Genomic DNA, 24007 nt, shown 5'->3' with positions numbered 1-24007 from the left:
CATAATAGCGACATTAATTAAATTTCAAAAATTAATAAAATTCTATTAAAGATTTTTTTTAAATTTATTTTCTTTCTTTTTTTTGGTGTGTGTGTGTGTTAGTCTTCACCCTCTTCTGTCTTACTACTTGAATATGTTACCATAGTTAATTTCTACCTGAACAATTGTTATTTTTATAGGCTATTCTTTAAATTATCTTCAGAATTACTCCTATTTTAGGACGCTTATAATGTTTATAGAGGAAAAGTAAACAAAGTTGGTTTGCACAAGTTAACATTTGGGTAAACATCAGACGATTAATGAATAAACTCTGAAAGTATCTTTCTTAATTAAGTATTGAAGTGTGCGTTGTTTGAAGTAAAATGGAAGTGAAAATGTAATTTGATAAAAATAAAAATTAATTATTTTTAATAAAAATTCTTTTACTATACAAGATCATTTTACTGATCGAAATTTAAATATTAACTTTAATTAGATTTAATATTTTGAAATTTTCATAATAAACAATTAAGTAAAATAAATAAGTTTTAAGCAGTTAATTGAAGTTTGATTTTCTTTTAGAATTTTTTAATGTATTTATAAAATTAATAAAATAAATAGGATATATCGTAATTATATTAGGTTTTTTTCCTCTTATATGTTTTTTTTTTAATGAAATTCTAAATAATAGCTTTATAATAGAAATATTAATATAGAGTCCAATAACGATCACCTCCGAACAACGGCCATTTTAAACCCCATTTTAATCTCCCTGTCAGTGGTAAAAGTATTGTGCGATGATTCACAATGTTACATAGCGAGACCTTAAAAATAGCCATATGCAAAACTGATCTTAAAACTTGCCAGCGACATGGAACGACGCGATCGTTCTAATGCAGATGAAAAGTAAAATAAAATGAATATGTTTCATTTCTAATATAAAAATATTAAAGAAATTTACCCTAAATATAAATTTTTATCTTTACTACCAATATTTTTTAAGTATTATTTATTTTATTTTTTTAAATTTATATATTTATTTACGTATTCGCACAGGCGACGCGATAATTCAAATCTTTAAATAATTTCAAAATGAGAATTGCAATAATTTAATAAATTAATTTGTTATATCGATAATTTCTGTATATATTTACATTTATATGTTTAAAACTTATTTATTATTTATAATTTAAAAAATAAATTATTTAAAAGAAAAAAAAACGCTAAGTCGCTACGCATATCGCGTCGCGTCGCTTACTGTATATATAATACAAATGAACGTTTTCTGAACGAGTAAAATATATCAAACGTGACGTAATACAATTAATAAAATAAACATTCAATTTAAAATCAAATAATTAAAGAAATAATTCAATTTTTACTACAAAATTAATATAAACTTAATATAAACTGATGTAGCGTATAACTTTATATTAATCTCTACTATATAAACACAAAAGAACCATTAAATTTAGGGAATATATAATTAATTTAAATAATTACTTTAAACATGATTTACATCAAACGAATAAGTTATCATCAGAATGTTTAACCATGCAAAAGATTAATCGGAACCGAAGATAATTTATAAAATATGATAAAATGTAATCGAATATTCGTCATGAGTAGGTTTAAATATTTAAATTAGGTAAAATATCCTCGGGGATTGACTTAGACTTGTTGTTGCCCTAAGCTATAACGTATAACAGGCCCTTCTTCTCCCCTAAATAATGATATATGAGGCCCTAAGCTGTAGCTTGTTTAGCAAACGTGCAAATTCGGTTTCCCTTATATTTGGATATACAATATGTATATGCGCGTGCACGGATGCTATTTCCACGAAATAAGACGTAGGAATGGTCATCAAGATGATCAAAACTCATTCACCTTCAACAGAAGTATTTCGTCTCTTCAACAACCAGTTTTATTTTTTTTTATTTTTCCTCCCCTTTATCCTCCTTCAAATTATGACATTGCAGTCAGAGTTCATGATGTCGTGGCTTCCTAATTCCATACATGGCAGGTGCAGTGCAAAATTCTTCTACACCTATTAACACATAAGGTACTTTTAACATTAAATAAGGTATTTTATACAAATTAACTGCTCGTTAAGAATAATTTTACGCTTAATTATTTTAATAATATACTGTGTATATATTGTCTAATCTTAAATAATTTTACTTCAAGTCTGCACCACTACTTTTATGCCCCCTCCATTACTAGAGTGATGAATATGACACGGTTCATTGAGCAGCTTAATTTAGAATAGACGAAACAACTAATTAAGTTCTATGTAATAAGCTATTGGTCAAATATACTGTGTATATATTGTGCTTTTACAGCATGGTGTAAGAATACAGGTGATACCACTTCTTTTATTTAACTGTCAAAAACTTGACAGGAATGCGGTCGTACTTCAGACGTTCGCCACCAGGTGCCGTCTTATTGGGAAGTCCATTTTATATCTTTGTTTACCATTTGTTATCTGTTTACGAATTGTCCATCATACCTTTCTAAACCCAGCAAAGCCGCCGGGTGACCGAGCGGTCAAAATGGCAGCCTACCGCTCCGGGGACCCGGATTCGAATCCGGACGGGTCGAAAAATCCCCAGGAATTTTTCGTGAGGTGGTTCGTTCGGATATGTCGGGCCTGTCCCTCACCACCCGGACGCCCCATTGTGGGTCTGATTGGTGCCACCTTGACCATTCGGCCATCCTACTCCTCAAAAGGCGGAGAGAGTTGTAAAAAAAAAACAAAAAAACTATTCATTTCTGTGAAAAATTAATAATCTTATATTAAAACGACTTTTTATGATTTTATTATTACACAATAAATCATATTAATTATAGATACGTCGAAATATAATACAAACACAATTACAAACTCAAAATTGTACAAATTTAAATGTCTAATTTAATGATTACCATTAAATTATCAAAATAATCAAATTTTAATTTAATTTAAGTGTATTAATAATCAGTTCAATTATACTTATATTAAAATGAAATAATTTTTAGCTTAGTTGCGAAATTGTTGACCAAAACAACTTTTTGTTTGTTTATATTATATCCCCCCCGTCGCCTGGCGAGCATGAGCAGTAGATTCCAGTTAGAGCAGCTGACAGATTCTTTAACTCAGATGGTTTGAACAAGAGAATATTGCTGTATTTGAATGATTTAATTTATGTCGTTTTTAAAATATATTTCTAATACTCCTAATGAATCTAGCAAGCGAAGGTGGTGATCCGTCAAGTGGAGTTTTCTTTGTCAATTTTAATCAGAATGTAACGTAAGTTAAGCCTATTTGTTTACGTATTTTACTTACGAAAATTCAATTAATACACATTTCAAAAAGATTTTTTAATNTAAAGTTTTAAGTTATGTTAATATATATATATATATATTGTTTTAATTATAATTTTTAATTAGAAATTTTCATTTATTATGCGATTCGCTTCATCAAATTACGTTTCGGTTTTCTAATTTTAAATCGCTTTTTCTTTATTTTTTGTACAAATTTATTTGCAATGTTTAATAATAAAAATTCATTAAAAATAAAGAAAAAAACATTTTAAAATCTTTTACAGAATTAAATTTATTCTTGTTTAGTGAGGATTTTTATTTTAAAAGATCCATTGTACTGTAACAAATATATTTCTTTTCATTAGCGAGTGGGGGAGTAAAAAAGGGAACTAAAGATAAATTAACATTTGAATTTGTCACTTGTCAATTATTTTATTAAAAGAACTAAAGAAGATAGGAAAACTTCTTTAATACCGTTTTTAATTAAGAAAAGAGTCTTAATAATATGCAAGTTCCTGGCTCGATCTTTTAAAGTCGAAATCATCAAATTTTTGAAGAGATTAAGCGGGTCAAGAACTACTTTAATACCTAAATTTATTGAGTTTTTTTTCTGTTCTGTTTGTTTAATTAAACACTGAAAATAAATATAGATTCTTTGACCTTCTTTGACCCAACTGTTAAGGACCTATTCACGTACTTTATCAAGATACAGTAAAAAGTGTCTGGAATTTTTCCTCTAATTTTTTTATTAAAATTAATTTTATTTATTTCTTTTAAAATAAAATATCGGTTTGGTCTTCTTTTAATTTGTAAACAATGGCTTAATCGTGTTTAGCGTACTCATTGATTGTTAGAAAACACAATAAGTTTTTTCGCAATTAATTTATTTCGTTTTCTCCCTTCAACAGTTATTAATTGCCTTTTTTTTAAAAAAAAAAGCTAATTAATCTATTTTTAATTCGAGTAGATTATTTGATGTATAATATATAAATTTTTATTTCGAAAAATAAAAGAAATTTAAACATTGTCGCGTGTTGTATCGATCACATAATACGCGTTTTATGACGTTACGAATAATATTCTTTCATGTTAATCAAACAAAACTTTTCGATCGACAACAACAGAACACAAAACCAGATATATTTTTCTATTTATAAAACAGGAAATTCAAATCACGATGATTAAATCGAAGTTTTATTGAAGTAAATCACGTCAAGTAAATGAAGCAAATGTTTTCGTTCAGTCGGTTTTATTGCCCTAATTCCGTAAGATTTACAACTAAATTGACCCATACCCGTTAAAAGATTATACAAAATTCATTAGTTTCCCTGTCCATTCATCTATTAAAAGACTTTGTCCAGCCAACACTTTATATATTTGCTAATCTTTCTTACTCTATCGATCATTTCGGTGTAAAGGATTTAGAAGCTAGACGCCATCACTGCACCTCGATAGTTTTAATTGTTTGGCCAAACTGACTAATAAATCTTTCTTAAATTCCAACCACTAACTCGTCTGTCGTTCCTTTGTATAACGTTCAAAGCTGTTAATCAGTTTGTAACCAACTTCTTCAAATATTTGCTTGGGACTAAATGGTATTATATGATAATTAGTGTCGCTACATTTATCTCTTAGGCTTTTCTTTTGATGACACTAATTTGTGTTACGTTGCTACACTCCATGGTTTTACATCCTTGGAACCACTGATGGGTGGAAGAGATTGATATAAAAAATATATAAAAAGTGTTACATAGGAAGATTTAGTTTTTTAGTAAGTAATTAATCGTGCATTTCTTTCTTCCATTGCGATTATTCTTTCAAAATTATACTCCCCCCTTTTTTTTATTTACTTTAATGGTCTTTTGTGTGAAAGAAGTTGAGATAATACTTTAATTTTTTAAGAAAATAAAAAAAAAGGAAAAAATTCAAATTACAATGAATAGAAGAAAGTTTTTATAAATTGATTAATGTGGTTTGTACTCTCTTAAAATCTTGTTAAGACATTTCTTCTAGCTAATAAGGCGAAGAGAAAAGTTTCCTCATCTACGTGGTAATTATACATAGTTGTCATTATCCGAATCAAAGCAGTATTTAGTAAGATATATTTATAAAAAAAACATAAAAAATTGATTAAAAATTACAAAAAAAATGTGTAACGAATCGCTGCAGGCGGCACATTATCTCACCATGTGTTTGGCACATTCTATACGTTTTTAAGATAATAATTACATTCATAATGCGATTTATCAAATTTAGTCGTTTTGATAATTGCCAAAATTCGATTTTTCTCTTAAATTTAAAACTAATCTAACCAAAAAAAAATGTATTTTCTTTTTTAAATTTTACTTTTCTTTATAACGTGCCATTAAAATCTTATGAAGTAACTCTCTTTTGTGTATTATTAAAAAGATATTTTCTCCATCGATTGTTATTTTTATATTTTACTAAATCTAGTTTTATTTTTAAAATTTTATATCTCGACAAGAGAAATAAAACTAAAAACTAAAAAAAAAAATTACAGTAATAAAATTGAAAAAAGTACAGTTTTACGTTATACTAATGAGTATGAATCAAAATTGGTGCTGCAAAATAAGACTACAATGGTTAACTGACTTTTGAGCCACCCTACATTTTCCTATAATTTTTTAAAAAATTAATTATACACACACACAAATTGTAGTCTTACTTGTATTTTTTTTTTAAGTTTTTACAATGGTTAACTGAATTTTGANTTTTTTTTATTGCTTTTTTTAAAAATTCTTTTCTTATTTAATCTATTCTTACTCACGTAAAAGAAGAATTTTTTTTACAGTTTCTTTTCATTTCTTTCGGTTATAAATGAGAAAATATCTTATTTTCTAAAGAGTTTTTTTTTATTAATTTTGTTACTTTTTACTTAAAAAAATAAAAATAAAAATTCATTAAATATATTTATAAATGGGAAAAATAACATTTTAAAAACATTAATAGAAATATATTTAAGTTTACATGATGAAATTGGCTTTACAAACTGAATTTTTCAAAGTTGTTTTTAAGTAAAATTGACTTTTGTAAATTGAAAAAATATATATATAAACAATTTTAAAATTGATAATTCTAATTTATTTTATAATAAAAAAGAATAAAAACAAGTTTTATTTTATATATTAAAGTGATAAAAGTAAGTAAGGAGCTTTTATAAATTGACTTAAAATGACAAATGTACTGAACTTTCAACATATATCAAACTGACAAGAAAATTCAAAATCAAATAAAGAAACACGTTAATCACAATTGTAATGATAATAGTTACAATTAATCAACTTTCTTTTTTTTGAAAGGAAAAACTTATTTTCTATTTCTGATAAATCAGTAAAATTCAATATTATTTCATGCATCATCTTTATCGATTCATAAGTGTTATATAAAAAATGTACCATTTTTTTTAATATTAGAAAAATATTTAATCAATACTTACGCCCCTTTATAACTCGCAAGATTGATGACAGACAAACAGACAGCCTATAACCATTACTATAACAATTTTAAAGGTATATCGTGCCCTTTAACATATATAAAATTTTATATAAAGCCAACTTCAATATAAAGTTGAAATTTTTATAAGAGTGATAAAATATTTACCAAGGTATATTTTTCGATACTGTATATTTTTGTGAATCAAAAGACTTAAAAATCGTATTGATCGATAAAAATCAGTGAATAAAGTATTTTTCTAGGTTATATTTCCTATCCCTGGAGGCTGATGTATCGATTTTTATTCTATATGATCGGTAAAAAGAACACTATCTCTTTAAATTCTCTTTCGTTGCATGATACCTGTTGACACTGAAGGGGCTTGTCAATGTATGACGTGTCCTTGTACCTTTAGGCTACTTTACTTTTGATATTTTCATCTCCAATCTGTTGAATGAATATGAATGGAGTCATCACTTACGTTTATTTTAAACTAGATAAATATTGAGATAAAATAAATATAAACCATATTTTATCTAAAATAAATCTCTAAAGAAAATAGAATAAAAAATATTCGAATTTTTGAGGAAATTATTACGTCAATTTGGTGTTTATAATACTAGAAATTTCTTTCTGAAAATCCGTAATGGTTTAAGATACTTATGGCGTTGATAACGTAATTATTTTGTTTGAAATTCTATTAATAAATTCATTCATTAAGTAGATTTCTCATAACGTAAGTGAATTTCATTAGAATTTCTTTCATTAGTATACGCAGTTTGTCATTGACTTGAATAAATTATCATAATTTTCTCATCAGAAACTGTTGTTCACCTTCACCCCGTCATTTGTCTTCTAACACTTCCTCTTGTAAAATCCCATAATGTTCGGAATTATCAGTTAATATATATAAATATACACACATATTTACGAAAATTACATATTGTATAATATCATTTATATAATAAATACACTAATAGCGTTTGTATAAATATAGCCCTTCGTATCATTTAATATCATAAGTGAAGCCTATATATCAAAAATTTAATTTAGTGTGTGTTTATATTAATCTTCGAAGACATTTCTGGGCTTGGGTATAAGATTTAAATTAACTTTATATTACATGTTGTCAGAACAACTTCATACAGACTACATAAGTCTAATTAGTATTAATTTCACTGATTCATTCTACGACGATAATATACTTGTCAAGTGTTTACGTTGATGGAAGTGATTTAATGTAGTATGAAAACTTAGACGACAGAATTTTACAATAAGCTTGATAAACATAGATGACTGTGTTCTAGTTTGGCAGGAAATTTCTGTACAGTTCTAGTACAAACGAGATTATAACTAACCCCTAATCCCTTCTAGCAAGTAGACAGGAATAGGCAGTTAATGAGCTTTCCGTCGTCATACTCCATAAAATGTATACGAATAACTTAATTTAATCGAATAATATCTTCTGCAGAATTTATACTTTCTATCCATTGTCAGATTAATACCGAGTCTAATCAAAACAGGTGTTAATGTTATTGAAATTGCTTTAATCGGTTTATGTAGATAACATGAATTAGGTTTGTTTAGGGTATTTTTCTTTTTCCCCCATTGTAATTAGAAAGTGAAAAATTACTAATGACAATTTATCAAATCGTTTGTGATTTAGGAAATTATTACAAGGAATTATTAAATATTCTTATCTCGAAAGTTTTATCTTTTCTAAATTAAAAAGACAATTTGAAAAAAAAGAACGATTATTATAAAAATTCAAATAAATTCATGAAATTTTCTTGATTATAATTAACGTTTACTGATATATAAAATTTTTATTTTTAAAAATTCTAATCTTTAAATAAAATTCTTGGCTTAATGCTTTATTTAAACTGTCAAAAAAATTATTATATAAAATTAAACTGTTGAATAAATTTTCGTTAAAATATATATATATAAATCTTTTAACCTTTCCACAAAATTTATATGTATTATACAGTAATTTTTTTTAGAAAAAAAATAAAAAAATAAAGTGTATGGTGAAGTGTTTATCTGATCTCATCTACAGATTTATGGCACAGCACGACTTTTTTAAAATGCTTTATTTAGATGTTTATAACACTATGAATACAATATTACTAAAAATTATTATATTATGGTATATTTACTTAATTTGTATTATAATGTTACGTAAATATTAATTCTTATGTAAATTTGTAAGTCATAAAGGAAATTAGCTGAGGGTTGAGTTTAGAAGAAATATTTTTTAGCTAAAAGTAAAGAAAAACGATTTAGTAATCCGTGTTCACCACTCTTCTTTACATAGTGACGGTCCGTTTACTTCATTATTTACACACAAACTTTCTGAGTTAGCTTAAAATATATTCTCCAGGGCACGAATGATGCATTTTTTTTTTCTTCGCAAATCAATAAAACATTTTCTTTCTTTACTTCATATAAAAAAATTTTATATTCTTTGTCGATAAGTAAATACCTTTCTCTGACAAGCTTCTTACATAATAAAACAATATTGATTTTCAGTCAATCTTTTATTCACTATTTTAATTTTTATATATGTTAATATACAGTTAAACTTGAAACATGATGAAAGTTTTTAAGAAACTCTATAAAAATTTACATTTAATACCGTTAATTCACAACATCCTGGATAATAAATTAGTTTCTTAAATTCGAAATAAATAAATATTTAAAAAAAATATTTAAACAGGTGTAAAAGTAAATAATCAGTTTTTTTAAATTAAATTTTAAATAATCAGTTTCTTAACCACGTGTATCGATTATAATTTCTTCTTGAATCGCTGTAAATATTATCACCTTTTCTATTTGTGATTTTTCTTTTTATATATATTTAATTAGAAAACTGTCCAAGATTATAAACAAATAGTTTAATTAAATACAATTCTTTTATTGTCTAATAAATTAAATAATGCAATTAATCTAGAGACAACAAGAAGCGTGATCGAAAGTAAAACAATTCTGAGTTAGTTAAACCAAGTCGGATGTTATCAAAAAAAAAGAAAAAAATAGAATTGAGTGGCGTCTATTCTATCAGCGAACCACCCAAACAGTCTTAGTAAATTGTTTTATAAGAGATCAAAGCGAAAAAAGCATATAAGACAAGATAGACAGAAAAGGTAACGAATTCCATCAACACCACTATAAGAACCTAGTGATTTTCTACTTCTGATTTCTTCGATCTAACCTACTCCTTGTGAGAAAAGACTATCTAAAGCAATCAACGATAGTAACAAGAGAAAAGTACTGTCTAAAGTTCTGTAATATTTCTTCGACGAAAGACAATTTCCACTGAGGCGTAAACAAGCCATACCCCTATGAGGATTGTTAGTTTTCAGCGCTTAAGCGAAACCTTTGGTGCGAAGCAAGTCTAGATCTCTCTTTTCTTTTATATCAGATAATGTGTGAGATTCACCCTTAATGACACACCTTAGACCGTCTGGAAGAAGTGTCTGCCTCTAATGGTAAGGTAGGATACCGAGTGAAATTCCTCGGTGAGTCTTTTTGGTGAATACACTGCCGATTGCCATAATGAATGGCATTCCGTGCTGAGAATGAAGCAATCCTTCCAGTGGTTTGGGAATAAGGTTAAGTACCACTAATTGCACAATGTAGCTAACTTATATTTGTCCAATTGAAAACTATCATCAATCGTTTCACTCTTCCTGAAAGTAAAACGCTTCCTGAATTGCCTTAACTCGTTCAATTTCTTTTATTTATTTTTTTCTTTTTCTGTATCCTACAGCGACCATTCTTTCTAAATAAAGCTCTAGTCCTGTAGAAAGTGACTCCATAGTCTATTATTGATTGGCATCATTCGGTACAATTGTACGTAGCAGAACAGGTATAAAATATTAATTATTTTTATAATAGAAAACCGAATATCTAATTTATTTTTATCATAAAGAATATTATACATTAATTTATTTATTTATTTATAATTTATTAAATAGCACAGCAAAATAAAGAAAAATCTAATTTGATGGCTTAATTTTTATGTTTGTAGAATTGCTACATTCTTAAAAATTTATTAGTATTTTTTAATTAAATTTATATCAGAGTTAGTCTATAATTTATTTTCTATTTAACATTGAAAATATCCTGAATAACAGGAAACGTTTATAAACAAGGAAATTATTGATAATTCTACATTTCCTATCATACTTTCACAACAATAATTTAATAGCAATAAATAAAAAAAGTAGAAGACACTTCTACTTTTCTGTTTGTTTTAATGTTTTAAGATAAATTTTGTAATAAAATAAATGTATTTTAAATTAAGTAATTAAGTAATTTCCTCAAAAAACTAAGAGAAAAACATAATACTTCTATTGATTTTTCATACATTTTTATCAAAATTTTTATAACTTATAACATGTATTTTGAATTATTTTCATTTTAGTCTATAGATTTTAATATTAAATTAAACAAAACAATTTATTTAAAAAAATTACTTCATAGATATGAAGTAAAAAAATTTTTTTTAAAGAATTAACAAGTGTATATTGATTTTATATATATATATATATTAGAATTTTCAGTTTAGTTTACTGAATTTTTATATATAGACGTTTTTAATGCCAGTAGATTAAAGTTTTTAAATACTTTTAATAAGTTATATTAATCATATGTAACAGGAGAAAAATTCTTTTCTAATCTCTAAGGAGCAACTTTTATATAAAAGAAAAATAAAATACTGAAGAAAAATATACAAAAATCCTGCATAATTTCCATCAATAAAACAAAATTTAATTTTGATTTTATTAAATATTTATTTTCGAAAACATTTAATCAATTTTTTTTAATAAAGTATACATTTTCTGTCTAATTAGTTATTGATTTTTATTAATTTTAATATATAATTTACATAATTTTTTTTTATTAATCCTGGAAAAAAATTTGGTAAATAATTATCCTCAAATATTTATTTCTGAGGGNNCTTATTTAAATTATTATAATTTTTTTTTTAATTTGATTTTAAAACATTTAAATTTTCATTAATTTAATTTATTAATTTTATAGATAATATCAATTTAATCATAACATATAATTAGCTTATCCAAAATTTAATTATATTTAATTTTTCAGACATTTATAAGTTTTGATTGCATATAATTCTTATTTAATTTAATTTTTAATTTTTTTTCTAATTTTATTTCTAAAAATTAAAAATTATTCTAAAACAAGTGTAAAATCTCAATATTTTTAATTTCAAAATGAAAATTCTGTTATATCTAAATAATTAATGATATTCAGCATTATCTTCATTAATAATACATAACATTTCTTAAAAATAATTAAGTTTTTAATGATTAAAATTAAATTTTTACATTAATTTTTTTTGTAATCTACAAAAACTGGTTTAAAAATAATGTATTTAATCAATGAAAATAATGGAAAAAAATTAATTTAACAAGAAAAATGTGAAAAAAATTAGTCATTTAATTTAAAAAATAATTTTTTTTTACAATTATTGATAATAACAAATATGAATTTAATAGGTTAAACTGTTATATCTTTTAATCAAGATATTTTTTTTTAATGATAACTGATTGCATGCAGCAAGCAAAACATTCTTTGCTTGATCTCTCATGCAACGTTTAATAATCCTATCAGCATAGATAGCTTAATAATAACTATTCATGTTTAATAACTAGTCAAAGATTTCTCCAATGGATAGCTTTATATTAAGAGAAATGCATTGATTCACATTGCTTGAGTGGAAAGGATCAATACAGATCATTGTATGCAGGAAACATTGCAAAAATGATTATAATTATTTTTTTTTTGTAATTAATTTTTTATATATTCTCTGATTAATTTAGGTACATAAAAGCTGGATAATAGCAAAGAAAATAATTTTTTTTAAATATTTTTTCATTTAAATACAGTGTATAAAGCAGGAAGAGTTTTGTATGTTTTGTCCTTCGATGGTTACTACTACCATATACTGTATATTCATCTGATAAAGTATAAGAGTAAAATTTCGATATAAATTTTAATATCTAATCAGAAAAAAATGCCGTGCCAAACGATTCTTCTACAGGCGCCATATTGTTTCAAAATGGCGCCTGTAGAAGAATCAATTGGAATGTTTTAAATATTGTTCAAAAACACAGTTGTAATCAGGCATTTTAAACATAAAAAGGCTGATTAGATAATTATAATTTGTTAAATCATTTTCCTGTTACTTTATCTTGNTAAAAAATAATTTTTTTTTACAATTATTGATAATAACAAATATGAATTTAATAGGTTAAACTGTTATATCTTTTAATCAAGATATTTTTTTTTAATGATAACTGATTGCATGCAGCAAGCAAAACATTCTTTGCTTGATCTCTCATGCAACGTTTAATAATCCTATCAGCATAGATAGCTTAATAATAACTATTCATGTTTAATAACTAGTCAAAGATTTCTCCAATGGATAGCTTTATATTAAGAGAAATGCATTGATTCACATTGCTTGAGTGGAAAGGATCAATACAGATCATTGTATGCAGGAAACATTGCAAAAATGATTATAATTATTTTTTTTTGTAATTAATTTTTTATATATTCTCTGATTAATTTAGGTACATAAAAGCTGGATAATAGCAAAGAAAATAATTCTTTTTAAATATTTTTTTAATTATCTTTAATTAATCTATAATTCAAATATACATCCATCATTTGTAATTATTTTTAAAAATTAACTAAAGTTTTAATATTAATTTAAATATTTATTTAGAAATTCAATATAATAATGTTATTGAATATTTTATTTTTTTAAAAATTAATTTTAATTATAATATGTAGATATGTTAGTCAAGAAGTCGAATTATATCATGATTGGGAGGAAGAAAAATTGTGTGTATAAATTGTATGAGTATAAAAAATATTTATTTAATTAAATAAATATTTTCAACAGTTTTTTTTGTTTTTGTATTAAATTACTTTAATATTTACAATTAAAAGATGTTGTTATGGCAGCATTTTCAAGATACATTTAACAGGTGTAGCCTATATATACTTATGTTACAACAACAATTAATGCTAAAGAAATTCTTTATTTTAAAGGAAAAAAATAAAATCTTATTGAGATTAATTGAATTATACAATATTTTTTCTGATACAGAAAAAAATTTCTACATAATTGGCATTAGGTTTAGAATTTATTCAAGCAAAAAAATTACATTAAAAAAAGCTTTATTTTTTTTCTATCTTCTTAAATATCACAGTGTAAATTAACTTAATTATTAATTTAAAAAATTATAATAATCTGAAAAGAAAAATTTTTTTTACAAACTTTAAATTAATTCAATAGATTTTTTAATATATAAGTAACAATTACTTCTTAAATATTTTAAATGTAAGATATGAAAATAATTTTAAGTAGAATTTATTCAGTCAATTTATCTTTATTTTTCTACACATATTTTAAAAGTAATTGTATATTTTATTGTATATAATGTACTTATATATGTATATATACATACACACCCACACACACACACATACATACTGTACATCTGTTATCGTTATTCTTGTAAGACAGACAGCATATTCTGTAATAGGCTATTTTTCGTTATGGTAAAGAAAAGTAGGAATCATTCTGCATGGCCAACTTTAAACTTTTTATTATTTCATGCATCCGAATGTATTCCAAGTCAGAATAAAGAAGAAAACTATAACTCGACGTAATGAATAATGAATGAAAGTTCAGTAACTGTATTTTCTGCTTGGAAATTTCACAAGGAAAGAAATAAAAAAGAAAGTAATAAAATAAAATAATAAGAAGAAAAGATTTTTTTGCAGAAGATTTATGATATTTCAATTCTTTAAGAGAAGAGGAGTAGTAGTTTCTAGATGTGCAATGATTGAAAGAATGTCGATCTATCCATGCGAAGACGTGTCAGTGATGGAGCAAGCATAACTGTACATTGAACACAAGATTTAATGAATCGTTTCGTAACTTCCACTTTTTGAAACTATTTTTGGTCTAACTCGAAGCAGTTTTATTTGATTTTATCTTAATATCTCGTTAATGGCTGAAATAATCTATTGTTCATCTATTACCTTGTGTCAAGTGATATGTAACCCTGCTATTGACAACTGTCAGCTTGAGTAATGGTTTCGATGAGAAATTGATGTTTGTTGTGTACGTACTTTTTTTCCCCCTTTCATTAAAAAATATATAAATTTACTTCACTTGTCTACAAGAACAGAATAATATCTTGTTACTGTTATCGTAAAACAAATGATGTGTAGACAGGTAAATGTTTCATTTGTCACGTGTGGTGACAGTATTTTAACCAGTTATTACCCCCAGTGGAAGTAATGGTTTGATTTAGTAGATTTTTTTATGAATTTTTCTAAATTTTTAGACGTTGATTTATGATTAAATTAAAATCAGGTAGACAATGAGAAATTTTCAGTAAATTAATAATTCAGCCGGAGTAAAATTTTGTTTATTTACAAAATATTACAGGCTGGTAAACATTAAATTGCAGTCAAAACAATAAAAAATGTCAACAAAACTGTATAAATTTATATTTATTTTTATTTTATAAAGATTCTAATACTAAAAATCTTTCGGGAAAAAATTTTTTTTTAATGTTTTAAAGGAGAGACAATGAAAAATATGAAAAATTACACAAATTTTTATAATATATTTTCAAGAGAAATTGAGTCGAGAAATTGTTTATATTAAGTTTTCAAACTTTTATACGCCAAAAATTGCTTTTTAAAAATTTAGCTATTGTTTATATTAAATTTTATACTTTGATTTAATAATCATTAAATTTGATATAATTTAATTATACATTAACCACAAGAATTACACTAATTAAGACGAATATAACGTATTTTCGTATTCCACTCTCAAATTAACTGATAAAAATCTTCTACTTTAAAAGTAATAACGATTTTTGTTAGAAGACGTAGCAGCTACTAGCTACTAACAAACTTATCAATGTTTAAAGCTAAAAATGTAAAAAAAAAAGAAAAGAAAAATGCATTCATTAAACGGGATCGCATCTATCATTGTAAACGAATGAGGCGTATTTACAGAGAGATATCAAACAGGAAACTCTTATACAATCTAAGTTGCATCACAAAGCTAATGACTCCGTTAATTCGCTGGAAGTTTTGAGATATTTCATTCCTGATAACGTCAGCAAAGGAACCAGAAAGCTTTTCTTCTTGTAAAACACGATTGGCGACAAGAGAAGCACCCGCATGAAATGCCATTTATTTTCACGGATTTTCTAGGTTCCCAGTATAACGTCATCTACCAAGATAGCTTTTTTCCAACACGCTATCGACTTCTCTTTCCCCTTTTTCTATACTTCTAAACTTGCAAAGGAAAATCTGTAGGACATTCTGTGTGGCTTTATATAGCCGAGTAGCCCGATAATGTGAAGTGCAAACTGAGAACCGTCTGTTCCTACATTGACAAATATGTGCCTAGAGATTTCTAACCTTCTATCGAACAGCTGGACATGTAGAAAAATGATCAGAACCTGCCAAAGGTCTAAACTTTGATTTCTCTCCTTCTGTTGGTCAGTGGCTTTCTTCACGTATACACGTCACTGAACGTAAAATGGGTCGTGAACGATTATCGAAGCGAAAGTAAAGTTTTAATATCGTTTCTGAAATATTTTGAAATCAATTTTAATGTTCGAAAATATCGATATATATATATAAAGTTTATATTTTTCTGTTTGTTCGAGTGTTTTGCTCTCGAGTATCATATTAGTTTGGATGAATGGATAAACAAAGCTGTCGATTTATGTGATAATAAATTTTATGAAAGTCGTGAAATGTTAAATTGAGCAATCTTAAATTATTCACTTGGCTATAATCCGTCGCCAAGTGAATAATATCAGATAGGTAAGGCGATAGAAGAATTATGGAGTCAACATTCTTGAAAAATTAAAGAATTTTTGTTTCTGGTGGATGTCTTTTAATTTGCATACTTAAATTTAATTAGTAAAATTGTAATCAATATATTATAATAATCTTTTCAGGCGAAAAACAAAATCAAATTGATGTGGTGATAATTTATCTTTTTTATCTTCTCTTGCGATTCCTCAGGCATTTCTGATCAGATGTATTATTTATAGTAGATCAAATCTATATAATTCGCTCTTTATGATCTTTCTTTGATCGGATTGAAGTAATTTTCACGTGAAGATTTCAAAATTCTCTCTTATTCTTCATAACAATCTTATTAATTTTTTTTTAAAATATCAATTAATATGTAAGAACTAAACCACATTCTACTGATTGAATTACTTTTTATTTTTATTTTAACTTTACTCCAAAAGTTTTTTTTATACATTTCTAAAATAATTTATTATAAAATTTAAGGTTACTTAGACTTAGTTATAATAGGTACAAGTAAATATTTGCTTTGTTTAATAGCGTTAACATAGTTGCCTGCAGGTAGGACGTGTCTAAGGACCATAATTTGAAAGTCATACTAGAAATTATAAACCTTCTGCAAAGAGTCCTCGCCAGGTATCCTCGAGGACCCATAGAATACTACTGTAAGAACAAAATTTGTCAAATATTATTCAAAATGTGTTAATTCTTATGGGCATTCTTGAATGTCAAAATAAGAATTTCATCATTTATTCTCTCAGAAATGGCCAGGTTTTAATTATATGATTGAATATAATATCAAAGAATATAAATGAATTTGAATGATGGATCAAAAACAACTGAACTATACGAAATTCTGAAATTCTTAAATGTCTTGAAGCGCTATTAAGATATTAATATTTATAAAATTTTTAAATTTTAACGCTAGTATAATATATAAAGAGTATCTAAGCAATTTTTTAATGACTTTTTATAAAAATTATTTTCTAGAAAATACATATGATGATGTAAGAGCAATCAACTTACTATTTTCTCAATATCTTTGTAATAAATAATTCTGTTATTTAAACCAAATAATTTTAGTATATTTAAATGATAATCATATATAAATAATAAAACAGAATAAATTTTATATTTATTTAATCTGGATTGAAAATACTGAAAATTACTATTACAAATTAAGTACGAGTAACAATGACGTATGTGTTCAATTTACTGTGACATACTTTATGGTTAATTTGGTGTCATTCTACATTTTTTATATTAAAAAAACAGTGCAATAATGACTACTTAGTGTGCTCCATTATTGCAGAACAAACATTACAGAAGTACAAAATAGCTAGTTTTCGACCCGCTCGACCTACCATTTTCTAGTTTGAACCGGATGCTGTTCATTAACCAAACGAAAAAATATACTAAACTAACTTTTTGACGATAATCTGTAACATTATCGTAATGTTTAGACTCATCAATGGCCGAATAAAACCAATGAACACTTGTGGTTAGTTGATCGAGTGTATTCGCCTTACCAGGAGATGACACCCGGAGTTTTCTGGATTTTCTCCCCGTGTCTAATACACAAATAGGGGGTCAGTTTTCCCACAGAAAGCCCTTCTGGGAGAACAAACTTTAGCAGATCCCCAAGTCCCAATCCAATTTTAATGTTTAATCTCTCTGATCATTTTATTTTGCGTGTTAATATATTTATCTAGTGCAGGATATTGCATTGTAACATCTCCATCATCATACAATTGACTTAAATCTCTCATAAATTATACAGAGCATCATTTTAAAACTGTAGCAAAATATATTATGTTGAAATTATTTTACGTTGGAAGAATTTGGCAATTTTTCCGAATAATCAGATTAATTTATTATGTTATATATAACAATTTTATTATTAATCGTTAGTAAATTTATGAAATTATTTTGTTAATTTTTCTTTTTAATTAAATAATAATAGAAAATTCTAAAGAGTATTTTTTTTAAAAATAATTTTGCTAGAATTTAAGGTTAATTTAGAATTTTTATGTCACTTTTATGTTAGAATTTTATTTTCGTGTTCTTTATATTCAAATATTTATAGTTTAATGTTCCAATATTCTATTCAGATGTTTAAGGTTTGATGTTCTAATGTTCTATACATAATGTATGTATTCTATCTAGTTTGTAACATATGTTCCAAAATCAGTCACTGGAAGATGGCCCATGCATTAGGCTGAAAACGTAAGGGCATAACAAATAAATGTTTCTCAGCTGCCAAAGATGTTTAGTGATGAATTACCAATAGATTACTATGATACTTCAAGAATTTTGAGCGATGCTCTTCCATTTATAAGAATATCCTTTCTTGATTTTTGGTGTGTATTAATACATAATAGTTTATAATTACATATAAAAATTCCAAATTGAATTAAAAGTTTAGTTATTTCTTAGACAAATATCTTGTTTCTAAATTTACTTTATTAGTTTAAAGTAATATTCTTGATGTTATAGGACGAATATGAACAGATGCTTTATATTATGTAATTATACATTTTAAATTAATAATAATAATATATTGGATTCTCAAATGTTTAACTAATTTAAGGTTATTATTATGTAATGTTATAGTTTTTTATTGTTAAAAATTATTATTTTGTAATTATCATCATTATTTATCAATACTAATCTTTAGGAAGCTGTTTAATTAAGGGATATCAAGATATCCTATGATATTAAGCATAACTAAACATAGGCAGATACAAAATTCAATTATTTAGTAACAAATTTACGTGTACATTTTATACTTTTCAGTTTTATTCGTTATTATTAACATGATACTTGACAATAGTTTCTTACTTTGAAAGTATAATTACAATCCAATACACATGACTTATATACATGAAAAAGTTATAAGGTTTTTAAACTTGAAATATTTATCTTTATTTATCAGTATATAACAATTCAATTTTACTTGGCAAATCAAGGATTTCGCATATAATGAAATATTCAATAACAGATATACAAATCGAAATAACCAAGCGTAAATTCCTCCTGTGTCTTCTTGATACATAGAAACTAGTATTATAAAGTTTTTTAAAATAATTTTTTATATAAACTTAATGTAAAGCAGATGTTAGAATGAAAAATAATTGGTAATTTATTGTTTCAAAGTAATGCTCTCTAAGAACCACCCACTTTATATTCATTTATAGAACTGCTGGAAACACTTAGTTCCTTCGTCACACTACGTTTATATTTTTTTGTGTTCTCGTCGTTGATTTGATTTGAGAATAGAAGAAATAGTTTGAGAAGAGAATGAGAGGGGAAGAGTTCAATTCCAAATCTCGCGATTTGAGATTATTCCTAAATCATTATTATAACCGAATGAGGTTTTTTCATTGAAATGCAATAGAATATGGCTTCTTTTTTCGAAATTAAACCTCATTCGAGTAATCTCGTTTATCCAATGAGCCAAAAAATTGTACATAATAATCTTCATTCACTGTCTGACTTGGCGGAACAAATTCCTTGTAAATGATTCCCTTGCCGGTCGTTCACGATATTTGTCGTTATCAAGGTTCTCATAGCCGTCCCAAGTCTAGCAAAACCGACAAATCGTTACGTTGAACTTAACAAATCCTAGATATCAGTCACATATTTTACTTAATTTACAGCAAAATGTAAATATTACTCTCTGTTCAATTACTAAAAAACAATGACAATGAAGTTTCTAATGTGATTATGCAAATGACGAATGATATACGTAGTTAAATTCATAGAGAGGAATAAATTAATTGGTCTGCTGTTGCAGACACCCTGAATCATGTTTCTACATGCTATTACATGGCCTCAATGAATTCAGTTCTAAAACTTAATTGCTGAAACTTGTATACAATACAAACAACATCATTATGTCTGTAGCTTCTTGATCTTGGAGAAAGACTTGATTAGATACTTTATTATCATCATTACAATGATAAGAAACCACTTTGAAACTAAATGTTTTGTATTGGCATTAGATAACATTAATTGAAATTGCCCATTTTAGTAACAGATTAAAAAAAATTAACATGTATTTGTATTTAAAATTACATACTTACTGTGGCATCAACTACGTTGTTTCATGTTTCTGAATCATTTTTAAATTAGACTATTTCATCAGTGAATGATAAAAGAATCTTTATTAATTAATAAATCATCAAACATTCTCACTTTGCAGTAGTTAAAACAATTTAACTAAAGACAACGCATCTAGAAGTTCATCACTTCGAGCAATTTTCGTTTGTTTTGCGAAGAGCAACCAAAAATCCATTAATGCCAAGGACTGATTTAGATTTAACTCGAGCATCATTAGTGACAATTCATCTTCTGAAATTTCTTGATGGAAAAGGAGGAATGGACTTTCATTAGGTGGTGACTTTTATAGAATAAACAATTTAATCAACTTTTCTCTCACCTGAAATGAAAAGTTGATTAAATTGCTTATTGCAGGATTAAAAGGAGTCCAATACTGTTCTAATTTTTATGCTAAATTTCTTGATACTTTAAAGTTCTTTTACAATTTTTTTTTTTTTNTTTTAATTATCAAAAATGTCAAGTGGATTGTCGTAAGGTAGAAGAAGGTGCTTTACTTTATAGAACTTGTCACATATAATTACATTTTAAAAGAAGTTAAAATAATTATATATGTCTTACTGAAAAAATAGGAATTTATAAATATATAAATAAGAAAATCTTACATGTTTCTTTTTTTCTTTCTTTAAATTTTAAGAAATTATTTACTTAGACCTTATATAAAATCTGGTATAAAAGTATATATACATGTATAAAGAGGAGAAGAATAGTAATAAGACAAAGCTGTTTTCTGATTATGTTTGACGTTTTTCTCTTATGGTTGTCTTGTCGTATTTATTCTCTTCATTTTTTGGAATATTTCTCTCAGAAAATATTTCTGATATTTCAGGTTAATGAATATTTTCCCAAAAGATATTTCTGCTATTTTTTTAATATTATTTCAGACAACCAAAATCCAGGATGAGGAAACACGTAACACTTGAACAGAATCTAAAGTGTTAGATCAAGAATTAAAGTTTTGGTTACACGAAAAATGTAGAGATAAAACACGTTTCCATTGATAAATGAAGCTAAGGAAAAGACTGTCACTTGGCATTTCAATAAATTAAGATCTTTATTAATTACAATTTTTTTAATGGAAATATATCAGTGTTCAATTGTAACAATAATACGAAATTCAATACTGATAAGAATTGATTATAGATGAGACTGGGGATCAGACTGATGATAAAAAATGAGCGAGTGACGATTCTTTTTAGCAAACAATCAGTCATCCTTCCAAATATTATCTGGTTTTTCAGAAGAATTTTATTTTTGTTTTTGTTTGTTAAGAATAAAATAAAAAAAAATGTTCAACTTTAATTCTTGAATTTTTTAACTTTAAATTTATGAATTAAATTAGTAACAAGTGATTATAATTAAAATAGAACGTGTAGTTTTAGATGATATACTGATCGGTTTTTCGTATTAAAAGCTTTGAAAATTTTAAAAAATTTTCATTATTCTTTGGATTTATTTTTCTTTTAACTACTGGAGATACCAAAAAAGTATTTATTAATTAAATTGTTTCGCATCAATACGTAAGTTACATCCATGGAAATTGAAAAGTGTAGTTCAATTCTAAGTGAAAGTGGTCATTAATCTATGGTTCCAAGTTAGAAAGTGTTCGATAGGAACATCGAAATCGCATTATTATTCACTTTTAATGAAGGTATTTGGAGCTATTTGGGAATTATTAAAGGGTACAATTGATGATTATCGGATTTATCTTATCCTTTCGCTTTTAAAAGATAATTTCTCTAAAGTTGAAATTGTTAAATTGATAATTTAATCTCCCATTGTTCTTTACACTAATAGAAATTAATTATTTAATCCTGATTAAAGTAGCTTAATTCAAAGATTGTATAAAAAGATAAGCAACTGGCAAGTGCATAAGTGTGAAGCGATAATTCATTTTTTAATTCTTAAACTTCAATGTCATTTAACTTCAAGTGATTAGGACACGCCGCCTTGTTAATTAATCACTTTTTCTGATAAATCTAATTAGATCTCATGGATAAGCATAAATAGTTCAATTTTTAAAAAAAATTGTTAATTTAATCTTGTTTTAAGAAAGTTGTAACACGTATAGAGACCTGTTTATACTTCCAATTATAATTTAATTGGTTAAATAATTGTTCTACACAGTTTACAATTAATCTACAATAGTTCTTATAATACATTTTTGATATACGAAGTATAAATACTTATTTTTTGATCTTTATTATTATTTTATACCCGAAAATAAAATCTAAGTAGAGCTACATCATGTTAAATCTTACAAATTATTTAGCAAAGTGAGTTATTTATGATCTAAATATTAAATTTATTAGCAAGAATGTTTAAAAATTAAGGATGAATAAGATATAAACCGAGTGTCTATCAGAAAAATATCAGTCGGAGAATTTCCTCCTGATTTATTTATTCTTAATACACTTTAGTTGTAATAAAAATAGTATTTAATAATGTATTAAAACTATTTAAAAATAAATCAATAAAATTTCCGACAATAAACATGAGTTACAGGATGTCAAACTTTGACTTTTGAACTTTGAACTTATTTTACATAGAAGTTAAAAGGTGAAGTTTATAATTAATTTTTGACATACTAAACAAGGAAAAAAACACACGTAAAATCAAAATAATTCATTAATTTAATTAAACAAATTATAAATGATATATTTATCATAACATTTACAATTACTTTCTTAATAAAACAATACAAAAAAAAACGAATAAACTTTATTGTAAACATTTCACGCGAATAATGATTATTCAAAATTGTTTCTATCGAATTATTTAAATTAAATTTAACAATCAACCTTCTTCTTGATTTTTTGTTTGTTTTTAATTTCATTTTACTCCAAAAAAAAAAATAAATAAAATCTTTCCTGAAATCTGTTTTATGTTAATAAAGTTGTATCGATATTTGAAGCATGAGTCAAGTAAAGATTCAGCTTAAAGAAATATTAATTTCAACTTAGAATTGGGGAAAAAGTAATCCCTTGTTTTTATATCGAAAGTAATTAATCTATCCATTTTTTTTTATTCGGTTCTTTATTTTTTCCAACATATTTTTGATGAACAAGGTTATTGTAACTTGTGACATTTATGGCTCATTTCCAAGCAGGTTAATGGTTTTCCAATAAATATATAACATTCCCCCCGTTCTTCTTCTGTATAAAAATAAAAAAATTAAAAATTAAAAACAATGCAGAAAAATTCCTCTCAGACGATTAAATAAATTGAAAAATTATTTTAAAATTAAATATAATTT

General features: G+C 25.4%; 1 protein-coding gene across 4 annotated transcripts in view; it reads left to right on the top strand.

Annotated features, from left to right (window-relative positions):
- Window positions 1-24007, top strand: part of LOC111636439 (hemicentin-2-like) — a 146901-nt gene that overhangs the window by 24953 nt on the left and 97941 nt on the right. The window contains exon 1 of one of the 4 annotated variants that reach the window (XM_023381717.1): window positions 18973-18992. The exons of the other annotated variants lie outside the window; for them this stretch is intronic. The gene's annotated coding sequence lies outside the window, so the exon portion shown is untranslated. Of the gene's footprint in view, window positions 1-18972; window positions 18993-24007 lie in introns of those variants that run through there. 4 annotated transcript variants of the gene reach the window in all.

This window comes from Centruroides sculpturatus, unplaced genomic scaffold (genome assembly GCF_000671375.1).
Source record: "Centruroides sculpturatus isolate CEXI.00-Female unplaced genomic scaffold, Cexi_2.0 scaffold158, whole genome shotgun sequence".
In the NCBI taxonomy this organism is placed as follows: domain Eukaryota; kingdom Metazoa; phylum Arthropoda; class Arachnida; order Scorpiones; family Buthidae; genus Centruroides; species Centruroides sculpturatus.
This window is presented reverse-complemented; position numbering and strand designations above follow the sequence as displayed.